The sequence below is a fragment of the Tamandua tetradactyla genome, chromosome 13 (assembly GCF_023851605.1).
Source record: "Tamandua tetradactyla isolate mTamTet1 chromosome 13, mTamTet1.pri, whole genome shotgun sequence".
Lineage (NCBI taxonomy): Eukaryota > Metazoa > Chordata > Mammalia > Pilosa > Myrmecophagidae > Tamandua > Tamandua tetradactyla.
The window spans coordinates 12253075-12266468 of NC_135339.1; positions in this window are offsets into that span (position 1 = coordinate 12253075).

Consider the following 13394-nt stretch of genomic DNA (forward strand, 5'->3'; position numbering starts at 1 on the left):
TACCTCAGCGCATTGACTGCTCTGACATTCTCCTTTATCCATCTGTATGGCATCTATAGGTATCTGAACTGCTATCACTCGCCATCTGGAAGGGTTGTGTGCTGCAGGAACCATCAGTATAACAGGCACCCTCCACTGAGGCTCTGACACCCCCTTTCATTGATGCTACTTTCTCTATCACTATCATAGATGGTGTAGGGGAGTTTGAATTCTCTACGTATACAACTGGACCCAATAATTTATGTAACTCCCCAGATAATTGGCTAATATGGAGAGAATTTCATTTTTGCAAAGAAGCACAGTGCTTTTGTAGTGTGCTAGCCTTTACACAAGCAATTTTAGGCCCAAAACAAGTCTTAGACGCATCCAGCTATTGACAATGAAGTTCATACAGTTATTGGCAAAGTCATTGTTTTAGGCTCAGTTTGCATAAGAACAAGATATACTGCTAGCAGTTGTTTAACAATAGGACTATAATGTTGTTCTGTTCCTTTCCTTAGCTGGCGCCAAAACCTGAGTGGCCCTCACTTTCCATTTTGTTTTTGCCACAGGCCCCACACGTACCCTTTCGGATAGCTGACAACATCCAATTCACAAGTTTGTCCTACTATTAAAGTACTCAGAGACTGGATTTGTTTTATAGCTAGTTTCACTGTTGGAATGCCTGCTTGGCCTTAGTATCCCGATATCATTGAGCTCCCTTTTTTCTAGTCAATCTATATAATGGCTGAAGTATTTGAGCTAGATGGAGTACTAAGCACCTCTAGTAATTTAATAGAACTATAAAGGTTTGAAGTTCCTTGACAGTGCAGGGAGTTGGGCACATTTGTACTTTATCTATGATCGCTGAGGAATGACCTTTGTGTTACCCGACCAAACCATCCCTAGTTATTTTACAGACTGTGTGAGCCCCTGGATCTTGGCATTGCTAATGGTCCATCCTTGGCTTATTTAAAGGTGCTATAATGGTGGGGCCACTATTTCTAGAGACGTAATACAATCAGAAGTTAAGCATAACATTGTCAGATTAATGAAACACAGTAACATTTGGTGGCTTTTTCCATCTTGCTTGATCAGTTGCCCTCATTCCATGACAGATGCTGGGGCTAGTAGGTTCTGTTGTGGCAAAATCTGGAAAAGTCCATTGCCACCTGCCCCACGTAAATGCAAATTGATCTTGGCTGTCTTCAGCTAGTGGATACTGAAAAAGTTGTTAGTTAAGTCTAATACATAAAGAAACTCTCCTAGCTGGGCTGATAAGTTGTTTGGTTGGTACTGCAGAGGAACATTCTTATTTAATTTGCAATAATTGACTATCATTCTCTACCATCAGGGTTTTTCACTGGTCATGTTGGACCATTAAACAGGCTCTGTGTTGGTTGTTTGATCTATAGTCTGGCCAGTTTTTGTAGCGTCTCACTGACTTCAGCATGCCCACCTGAGAAGAAATATTATTTGGTATGTTTAGCCCTCCTAGATGGAGGCAGGTGCACAGGGGACCAACAGGCAGAACCCCATATACTTGGTTTCACCATGCACATGCAAAGGTGAAATTTGCCAGTAGTGTTTGTAAGGTCTAGGTCTTGTAATACATCCACCCCTAATATATATTTGGGAATGGAAGAAATACATAAAATATACTTTTGGGAGTGAGGTGCTTGATTTGCACTACTGATATGACTTTTCCTAAATACCCAACTATTACCTTCAGGGGCCCATGAAATCTCCAGAAATTCCCATAGATGGGTGTGCACTGTGCTCCAGCATCCATAAGGGTTACCATGAGCAACAGATTCACTGGAGACTAGTGGATAGCTAGCTCTGTAGGCGGCCTCCAATCTCCTGCTGTTACCTGTATTTTCAGGTGATGCAGCCTCACCCATTGTGATATAATCATACCAAGGAATACTACTCAACAATAAGGAGAAGCAGACTGTTGGTATATACAACATCCTGGATGAATCTTTAGAGAATTATTCTGAGAGGAAAAAAAAAGACCAATTCCAAAATGTTACATGCCATGTAATTCCATTTATACAACATTCTTAAAATTATAAAATTATATAAAAAGAGAAGCGATTAGTGATTGTAATGTAATTACTGAAAAGGAGGTACTTCTATCATTTTACTATTTTTTTATCCCCCCCTTTTTTTTATTCCTCAGTCCCTCTATTGTTGTCTTCTTTTATGTTACATGGTTATTTTCTAGTTACTACTTTGATTTCCTTATTTCCTTCTATATATAGTACCTTCTTTTCTTAATGGTTGTCCAGGGAAAGCCCTGAGTTAGGGAAAAGAAAGTTAAGTCTTTTCAGCCAGTTCTCCTGGGTGTCACCATATATCAAGACAAATAGCTGTGATTCTTTGAGAACAAAATTTGTCCTGCTCCTTTCTGAGCCTCCCTCTATGTACCTGCACTTGAAATATGAGCTGCTATCTTCAGTGCAACCATTTGGTTGGGGTACGGTTTGAGACCAGAGTAAGTTAAAATACTACAAAGCTCTTTTATAGAGAGTCAGCATTTTTTTCTTGACTTGGCATTCCGCTGGTTGCAGTAAGCTTTTGATTCTTTCCAGAGTTCTGAAAAAGTTGATTCTAATCATTTTTGTCAGCTTATTCATTGCTTTTATGGGAAGACAGACTTTTAGAGTTCCCTACACTACCATTTTTGCCAATGTACTCCTTTGATGTTTTTTATACGTGATTTTTAAAATTAAAAAATTGGGAAAAAGACTTGAATAGACTCTCCCAAAATAAGATATACAAATGGCAAGAAAGCACGTGAAAATATGGTCAACACCATTAGCCATCAGGGAAATGCAAATCAAAACCACAATGGGATACAATTTCGCACCCATTAGAATGGCTGCTGATAAAAGAATGGAAAATAACATGCTGGGGAAGATGTGGAGATTTAGGGCCATTCATTCACTATGGTGGGAATGTAAAACTGTGCAACCACTGTGGAAGACAGTGTGGTGGTTCCTCAGAAAGCTGAGCATGGACCTACCACATGACCTGGCAATCCCACTACTAGGCATGTTGAAAGAATTGAAAGCATGGATCTGAATAGATATTTGCACACTGATGTTCAGAATGGCATTATTAACAATTACTGTAACGTGGAAGTAACCTAAGTGTCCATCACTTAGGTTGCTTATGAATGAAGAATTAAAATGTAGAACAGCTACTAAAGAAATAGAAACAGTACAGAATAGCTCCCGGAGCCATGACAGAGAGCAGAAACACAGCGTACCCCATTCTGGAACGGCTGAACTGGCTAAGAGAATCCGCTGCGGTGAGGTCCCCGAGAGGCGCATGCTTCCCCGGGCCATGGCGGCTGGTGGCCAGAGACCCTCGCTCCCTCCTTCCCGGGCCAGCTGGGAGATTTGGATCGGCGGTCCCTCAAGCCGTGGTGGCCGGCGCCCCCCCCCCCAGGCGTGTGGGGCCAGCGACCGGAGCCCCTTCCACACACGTGGCTTCCCGGGCCGGCTGGGAACTTTGGATCAGCATCCCCCCAAGCCGCGATGGCTGGCGCCCCCCCATGCGTGGTTTCCTGGGCCGGCTGGGAGATTTGGATCGGCACTCGCCCAAGCCACGGCGACCGGCGCACCCCCCCACACGCGGCTTCCCGGGCCGCTTGGAAATTTGGATCGGCACTCCCCCAAGCCGCGTGGGCTGGCAACCCTCCCCCACAGCGAGAGTCTCCCAAAGTTAAAGGAGCCACAGCATCTTTTACTGGTGGGACCCGCAGATAGACAAACACCACATAACTGGGCAGGATAAGAAAAACAGAGCCCAGAGACTTCACAGGAAAGTCTTTCAACCTACTGGGTCCCACACCCAGGGAAATCTGATTAAATGCCCAGATGCCAGCAAAAAATAACAGAATACACCAGGAAAATTGAAGATATGGCCCAGTCAAAGGAACAAACAAATAGCTCAAATGAGATACAGGAGCTGAGACAACTAATTCTGAATATATGAACAGAAGGAAAACCTCTTCAAAAACCAAATCAATAAATTGAGGGAGGACATGAAGAAGGCATGGGCTGAACAAAAAGAAGAAATGAAAAAACAAATCACAGAACTTATGAGATTGAAGGACAAAGTAGAAAAGATGGAAAAAACAATGGAAACCTATAACGGTAGATTTAAAGAGACAGAGGCTAGAATTAGTGAGCTGGAGGATGGAACATCTGAATTCCAAAAAGAAACAGAAACTATAAGGAAAAGAATGGAAAAATTTGAGCAGGGGATCAGGGAATTGAATGATAATATGAAGCGCACAAATATACGTGTTGTGGGTGTCCCAGAAGGAGAAGGGAAGGGAAAAGGAGGAGAAAAACTAATGGAAGAAATTATCACTGAAAATTTCCAAACTCTTATGAAAGACCTAAAATTATAGATCCAAGAAGTGCAGCGCACCCCAAAGAGAATAGACCCAAATAGGCGTTCTCCAAGACACTCACTAGTAAGAATGTCAGAGGTCAAAGAGAAAGAGAGGATCTTGAAAGCAGCAAGAGAAAAACAATCCATCACATACAAGGGAAACCCAATAAGACTATGTGTAGATTTCTCAGCAGAAACCATGGAAGCTAGAAGACAATGGGATGATATATTTAAATTACTAAAAGAGAAAAACTGCCAACCAAGACTTCTATATCCAGCAAAATTGTCCTTCAAAAATGAGGGAGAAATTAAAACATTTCCAGACAAAAAGTCACTGAGAGAATTTGTGACCAAGAGACCAGCTCTGCAAGAAATACTAAAGGGAGCACTAGAGTCAGATACGAAAAGACAGGAGAGAGAGGTATGGAGAAGAGTGTAGAAAGAAGGAAAATCAGATATGATATATATAATACAAAAGGCAAAATGGTAGAGGAAAATATTATCCAAACAGTAATAACACTAAATGTTAATGGACTGAATTCCCCAATCAAAAGACATAGACTGGCAGAATGGATTAAAAAACAGGATCTTTCTATATGCTGTCTACAGGAAACACATCTTAGACCCAAAGATAAACATAGGTTGAAAGTGAAAGGTTGGGAAAAGGTATTTCATACAAATAACAACCAGAAAAAAGCAGGAGTAGCTATACTAATATCCAACAAATTAGACTTCAAATGCAAAACAGTTAAAAGAGACAAAGAAGGATACTATCTACTAATAAAAGGAACAATTAAACAAGAAGAGATAACAATCATAAATATTTATGCACCGAATCAGAATGCCCCAAAATACATGAGGAATACACTGCAATCACTGAAAAGGGAAATAGACACATATACCATAATAGTTGGAGACTTCAATTCACCACTTTCATCAATGGACAGAACATCTAGACAGAGGATCAATAAAGAAATAGAGAATTTGAATATTACAATGAATGAGCTAGACCTAACAGACATTTATAGGACATTACACCCCACAACAGCAGGATACACCTTTTTTTCAAGTGCTCATGGATCATTCTCAAAGATAGACCATATGCTGGGTCACAAAGCAAGTCTTAACAAATTTTAAAAGATTGAAATCATACACAACACTTTCTCAGATCATAATGGAATGAAGTTGGAAATCAATAATAGGCAGAATGCCAGAAAATTCACAAATACGTGGAGGCTCAACAACACACTCTTAAACTACGAGTGGGTCAAGGAAGAAATTGCAAGAGAAATTAGTAAATATCTCGAGGCGAATGAAAACAAAAACACAACATATCAAAACCTATGGAATGCAGCAAAGGCAGTGCTAAGAGGGAAATTTATTGCCCTAAATGCCTATATCAGAAAAGAAGAAAAGGCAAAAATTCAGGAATTAACTGTCCACTTGGAAGAACTGGAGAAAGAACAGCAAACTAATCCCAAAGCAAGCAAAAGGAAAGAAATAACAAAGATTATAGCAGAAATAAATGAAATTGAGAACATGAAAACAATGGAGAAAATCAATAAGACCAGAAGTTGGTTCTATGAGAAAATCAATAAGATTGATGGGCCCTTAGCAAGATTGACAAAAAGGAGAAGAGAGAGGAGGCAAATAAATAAGATCAGAAATGGAAGAGGAGACATAACCACTGACCTCACAGAAATAAAGGAGATAATAACAGGATACTATGAACAACTTTATGCTAATAAATACAACAATTTAGATGAAATGGACGGGTTCCTGGAAAGGCATGAACAACCAACTTTGACTCAAGAAGAAATAGATGACCTCAACAAACCAATCACAAGTAAAGAAATTGAATCAGTCATTCAAAAGCTTCCCAAAAAAGAAAAGTCCAGGACCAGACAGCTTCACATGTGAATTCTACCAAACATTCCAGAAAGAATTAGTACCAACTCTGCTCAAACTCTTCAAAAGAATTGAAGTGGAAAGAAAGCTACCTAATTCATTCTATGAAGCCAACATCACCCTCATACCAAAACCAGGCAAAGATATTACAAAAAAAGAAAACTACAGACCAATCTCTCTAATGAATATATATGCAAAAATCCTCAACAAAATTCTAGCAAATCGAATCCAGCAACACATTAAAAGAATTATACATCATGACCAAGTAGGATTCATCCCAGGTATGCACTCAGTAATTCTTAATATCATCACATAGATGTGTGATCATCATTTCTTAGTACATTTGCATCGATTTAGGAAAAGAACTAGCAAAACATCAGAAAAAGATATAGAATGTAGAGTTATCTACAAATTCACTATCTTCATTGTTTTTCATTTCACTCTTATGTTTCATGTTTCATTCTGGGTTAATTTTCCTTCTGTCTAAAGACTTTTCCTATTATATCCTTAATGCCTCAGTGTATTCTCAGTTCTTTGGTGATTAAATCCATCACTTTTGTTTATCCTGATAGTCTCTTCTGTCCATTCACTTTGGTTTGCCTTACCACATACATTTCAAGATCACATTATATATATATTCACAAAAAATTCTTTTGGTGTTTTGATAAGAACTATGTTAAACAAATATTTCAATTTTGTGAAAATTGACATCTTCACTATGCTGGATCTTCTAAAAATGAAAACATTATGTCTACATTTATTTAGATCTTCTTTGATTTCTTTCACAGTATTTTTGAAAATTTAGCATGCTGATCCTGTATATGTTTTGTTAGGTGTACATTTGTGGGTCATTTGTAGAAATTATAATGCTATTATGTTTTAAATTTAGGTTTCCAAATGTTCATTGCTAGCATATAGAAATATGTATGGTTTTTAACATATTGACCTTATACCCTATGGCCTTGTGAAACTCACTTATTAGTTCTAAGAATTTCAGGGTAGGTACCTTAAGATTTTCTACATAGAGAATTGTGTCCTCGTCAACAGGAACAGTTTTAGTTCTTTCATTCTAATCAGTATGACTTTCATTCCCTCTCCTTGTTGAATTTCACCGGCCAAAACTTCCAATACTATGTTACATAGGAGTGGTGTGAGTGAACATCTTTGCCTTATTCCAGTTTTATGGGAAAAACATTTAGTCTTTCACATGATATCAGTCATAAGCATTTTGTAGGTGTGCTTTATCAAGTTAAGGACTTTTGCTTCTATACCAAGTGTTCTCAGTTTTAAAAGATCATAATGTGTGCTGGCTTTTGTCAAATATCTTTTCTGTACAATTCAATATGATCATGGGTTCTTTTTTTTTCCTCTAGACTCTTAATTTGATTCATTGCTGTTTTAGTTTCCTGGCTGCTAAATCAAATAGCATGCCATGGGTTGGCTTAAGCAATGGCTTTTTTTTTTTTGACTTATAGTTTTGAGGCTAGGAGTAATCCAAAATCAAGGCGTCAGCATGGCAATGCTTTCTCCCAGAAGATTGGAGTATTCTGTGGCTGCCTATCAGTGATCTTTGGTCCTGGGCTTTTCCGTCATGTGGCAGCACACCTGGTAGCCTCCTTTGGCTTCACCTTTCATTTCTGGGTTCCACTGATTTCCAGTTGCTCTACTGGCTGCTCCCTGTGACTCTCTTTCTGTATTCCTAAGTTTCATTCTGAATATAAAGCACCCCAGTTTTAGAATTAAGACCCATTCTTATTCAGTCGGGCCACACTGTAACCTAAGTAACCTTGTCAAAGGTCTTACTTAATATGAGTTCACACCCACAGGAATGGGTTAAAATTAAGAACATATTTTGCTGGGGTACATAGCTCTAAGCCACCACAATTACATTTCTTAAATTTTGAAAATTAACCAGTTTTTATATGTTTGTAATAAACCTCTTTTGGTTGTGGTACATGTTCTTTTTATAGCATCTTATATACTCTTGATTTGATTTGTTAATATTGTGTTAGTTATTTCTGTGTACTTTGTTCATGACAGATAATTGCTCTGTAGTTTTGTGGTTTTTTTAATGGTATTTTTTATTTTGTTATCTGGGTAGTTTGACCTCATAAAATGAGTTGATATATTCCTTCCTCCTGTACTTGTGGACAAAATTGTAGAGAATTGGTGTTTTTTCTTACTTAAATAGTTGGTAGAATTCTTCAGTGAAGCCGTGTGGTTCTGGAGATTGTTTTCAAGTACAAATTTCATTTCCTAAATCATTATAAGCCTATTCATATTATCTATTTCATTTTGGTGAATTTTGGTAGTTTATGATTTTTAAGAAAGTGTTAAATTTCATCTAAATTGTCAAATTTATGTATGTAGAGGTGTTCAAGTACTTTTATTTATTTATTTATTTTTGCATGGGAAGGCTGGGAACTGAGCCTGGGTCTCTGGCATGGCAGGTGAGAACTCTGCCACTGAGCCACTGTTGCACCACCCGACACTTATTTTTTTAATATATTAAAAAAAGGTTTGTAGTGATACCCCCTGATTCTTGCTGTATATTGATAATTTGTATCTTCTCCTTTTTGTCTTTATCAGTCTTGCTAGACATTTGTGAATTTCACTGATCTTTTATAAAAAAATCAACTTTTAATTTTTTTCCCATTTTAGTATGATTTATTTTCTCTATTGTCTTTCCGTATTCAATTTCATTAACTTCTGCTCTTATCTTAATGAATGTCTCATGCATGCTGGAAAAGAATATATATTCTGCATTGTTGGGTAGAGTGCTCTATAACTATCAATTAGATCCTGCTGGTTGAGAGCATTATTCAGTTCTTCTATGCCATTGACAAATTTTGGCCAGTAGTTGTTTAAATCACCAAAAAAGTGACCCTAAAGTCCTCAGCTATAACCGTGAGTTTGTCTATGTCTTATTTCTGTGTTGCCTGGTTTTGTTTTTGGTGTTTTTCAGTTCGGTTTGGTTCATACGTGCATGCATATTAAAGATTATTATGCTTTCTTGAGAATTGATCCCTTTATCATTTTGTTAATGTCCCTCTTTGTCCCTGGTCATTTTCTTTTCTCTGAAGTCTATTCTATCTGATGTTATTATTATAACTACTTCAGTTTTCTTATGATTAGTATTTGTGTGATATATATTTTCTAGTATTCTACCTTGAGCTTACCTATATCATTATATTTGAAATGAATTTCTTTAAGACAGTGGATAGTTCAATCACTTCATTAAAAACCTATTCTGTAAGTCACTGTCTTTTAATTAGTGTATTTGGACTGCTTACAATTAGTGGATTTATTTTATTTAAGGATTTAAATTTGTCATTTTATTTTTTGTTCCGGTGTTTCCTTTTACAAAATCAAGCAAATATCCTGATTTGAATTTATTTTTAATAGTCATACTTTTCTTTGAAGGTGTGCTCTGTTTCAACCTGGATTTATGTGGTGTTGTGTCTACCAACTTTATGCCTCAGGTGAACCCTAGGCTCTGCTCTCCCCTTGTGTCTTATTCCCTGACGCGCCAGCATATGTGGTTCTGGATATTATCTCCATCATCCAGGCTGCTTGAGAGCTTGATTTCTGCCATATCCTCAAACTTCCACATTATTCTCAGCCTTGCTGGGTTCTTCATTATTCTTCCAAGATTATGCAAATATTTAAAATAGTGTTTATTTTTGTAGTCGATCAATCCTCATGAAACTTCTATTGCCTCATTTAGCCCTCCTAGCAATTAAAGCAGATATTAAAGCCCCTATTTTACAGATGAGAGAACAAATAAGGAGAGTATATGGTGATTTTCCTTCAGGAATGAAACATATTTTCAGAAATCAAAGGTATAATACATAGGCCAAAGGCAGTATTCAAAGGATTGGATTGGAACCATAAAAAAATGGGCATTTCAGAGGGCCTCAGCATTGCAGTTTAAACCTGTCAGAGAGAGACACAGAGGACTGAGATTTTTAGTTTCCACTTATCAACCTGCTAGTTTCCACATATTAAGCAGCTGATGCAACTTGAATGAATGTATCCACATGTCAAATTTCCCGTGACTGAATTTCCTAGTAAGCTAAAGTGGCACAACTTGTAGGGTACACAGAATGTCAAGTATTTTATTGGTTTACAGGAGGTAATTGCAAGGCCTACAACTGACAATCAATAAATATTCAGAGTATATAAACTGCCTATAAATCAACACAAAAATGATAAACTTTAAAAGTAGCTAAGGTATATGATCATATAATTCATAGAAGAAAGCTAAATATTCAGTGAACAGATTAAACCATCCCTAAATTTCCAAGAATCATACCAGTACAATTGCATTTCACACCAATCAGATTCTCATAAATTAAAGAGTCTTATAACACCAAGTGTTAACTAGAGTTTTGATAAATAGGAAAATGTGTTCGCTATTATTGTAGTGTTAATTACTACACCCATCTGAGGTATGTTTTGAAACTATTCAGTAATATTAAATATTCACATTTTCTATCACACAGCAGTATTTCCCCCCAAAGTACGTATTTTAGAGAAACTGTAAAACAAGTACAGAAAGAGAAGTATTAAAAAGTAACGAAGAGGGTGCAAGGGTAGTTCAGTGGTAAAATTCTCGCCTGCCATGTGGGAGAGCTGGGTTCGATTCCTGATCCATGTACTTCTCCAAAAAACAACAAATAAGCAAAACAAACAAAACAAGCAAACAAACAAAAATTCAGCAAATGGTACTGCAATAACAAGATACTCACATGGAGAAATAATGAAATGTGATTTTGACATACAGTGTTAAAAAAAATAAAGTAATGAAGAAGTCTATACTTACCCTTATTGGCTGCTTTTACTTAGGAACTCAAAGAAAAGCAGTGACTCCAATATTTTGCTTCCCAAAGTCTGAAGCCCTTGTTCCTGGATTAAATATCTGGGCAGAGAAGCCACGTCTAAAGTAATTAAACTAGAAAGTATCTCAGCCAAACCCTGAAACATGGAAGGAGAATATAATGACAGAAGATGCTTTGGAGATTGTTGCATCTATAGTGGAACACCATCCACATCATTTGGCAAATGCATAATAGAATTCTGATGATAATAACAAATAATCTCTTTTTCCCCCAAAGCTTAACAGATTTATTGAGGGGAGAAAGCAAGGAGAAAGCAGGCAGGAGAGCAAAAGGAAGAAAGCAGGTGGGAGCCTGTCTGGGGCACACAAACATCTCTTAGCTGTAAAAGTTGTGATTGAATAACAAGTAATTCTTATGAGTGAATTAAATGCTTGTATTATGGCACCATGGAAAATTGGAAACACTAGAAATTTTCATGTTATATTAATTCTGAAGAAACTTCTGAGCCCAAACTAAACTTTAACAAAAGCTTTGGTTCATCGTGCTTTGCTTCAGAGACAGATTTTAAAAATGCATGGTTTAGCAAAATGCCTGTACAGCTTTTGGAATCAGATATTTCAGATTCAACCATCTAGAAATTCAGTATCTTCATAAATAAAAATTAACCTAAATGATGACCACATTATGGAGCTATTTTGTGGAAATATGAAGTTGTAAATGAAGACTTCTAAAATTATGATTGGCAAAGAGTAAGAACTCAGTGTGTGTTAACTATTTTTCTAATATACTTAAAATAATGCAAGCTTGCAAAGTCTTATAGAGATTAATAAACAAACACTCATTTTTAGAAATCATAATGTCTGTGGTGGTTTGAAAGGATGTATGTCCCCTAGAAGAACCATGTTTTAATCTAAATTCCATTTCATAAAGGCAGAATAATCCCTATTCAATACTGCATGTTTGACTCTGTAATCAGATCATCTCCCTGGAGATGTGATTTAATCAAGAGTGGATGTTAAGCTGGATTAGATGATGACGTGTCTCCTCCCATTTGGGTGGGTCTTGATAAATTTCTGGAGCCCTTTAAAGAGGAAACATTTTGGAGAATGAAAGTCACTCAGAGAGAGCAGAGCAGAATGAAATAGCCACGAGAAGCAGAGTCTACCAGCCAGCAACCTTTGGAGATGAAGAAGGAAAATGCCTCCCAGGGAGCTCCATGAAACAGGAAGCCAGGAGAAGAAGCTAGCAGATGATGCTGTGCTTGCCATGCACCCTTCCATATGAGAGGGGAACCCTGACTATGTTCACCATGTGCCTTTCCAGATGAGAAACTCTGACTGTGTTCACCATGTGCCCTTTCACTTGAGAGAGAAACCCTGAACTTAATTGGCCTTCTTGAACCAAGGTATCTTTCTCTGGATGCCTGATTGGACATTTCTATAGACTTGTTTTAATTGGGACATTTTCTCAGCCTTAGAACTGTAAACCAGTAACTTATTAAATTCCCCTTTTTAAAAGCTGTTCTTTTTCTGGTATATTGCATTCTGGCAGCTAGCAAACTAGAACAGATTTTGGTACCAGAAGCGGGGTGCTCTTGCAGTTTGCAGATACCAAACATGTTGGAATGGTTATTTAAATGGATAAGGGGAAGAATCTGGAAGAGTTGTGAGAAGTCTGACAGAGAAGACCTAGAATGCTTTGAAGAGACTGTTGGCAGTCTTAGACAGAAATGAGGTGTGTGTTATTATAGACTGGAAAGAAGATAAGCCTTGTTTTAAAATGGCAGATAATCTGGCAAAATTGACGAGTGGCTTTGGCTGGAAGGCAGATTTTAAAAGCCATGAACTTGGATATTTAGCAGAAGAGATCTCCAAATTAAATGTGGAAAGTGCGTCCTGGTTTCTCTTCATAGCTTATAGTGAAATGTGACAGGAAAGAGATAAGTTGAGAACTGAACTCTTGGGTACGAAGAAACCAGAAACTGATGTTCTGGAAAATTCTGGGCTTCCAGGAAGGGAGACCCCAGAGAATAGTGCCCCACATGAAGTCTTGGGCCAAATGTGAAGCTAGTCAGCCATTTCAGAGAAAGCCAGGATTGGACATGGAGTTATCCAGGAAGGATTTGTGGAAATTCCTTATGTCTGATGGGCATGATCCAATGTTACTCTATAGAAAGCCGACGAGAGTGCTTTGGGACCTGTATAAAGAGAGTCACTGCCAGTCTAGAATGAGGGGTTCAGAGAAGGGCCACAT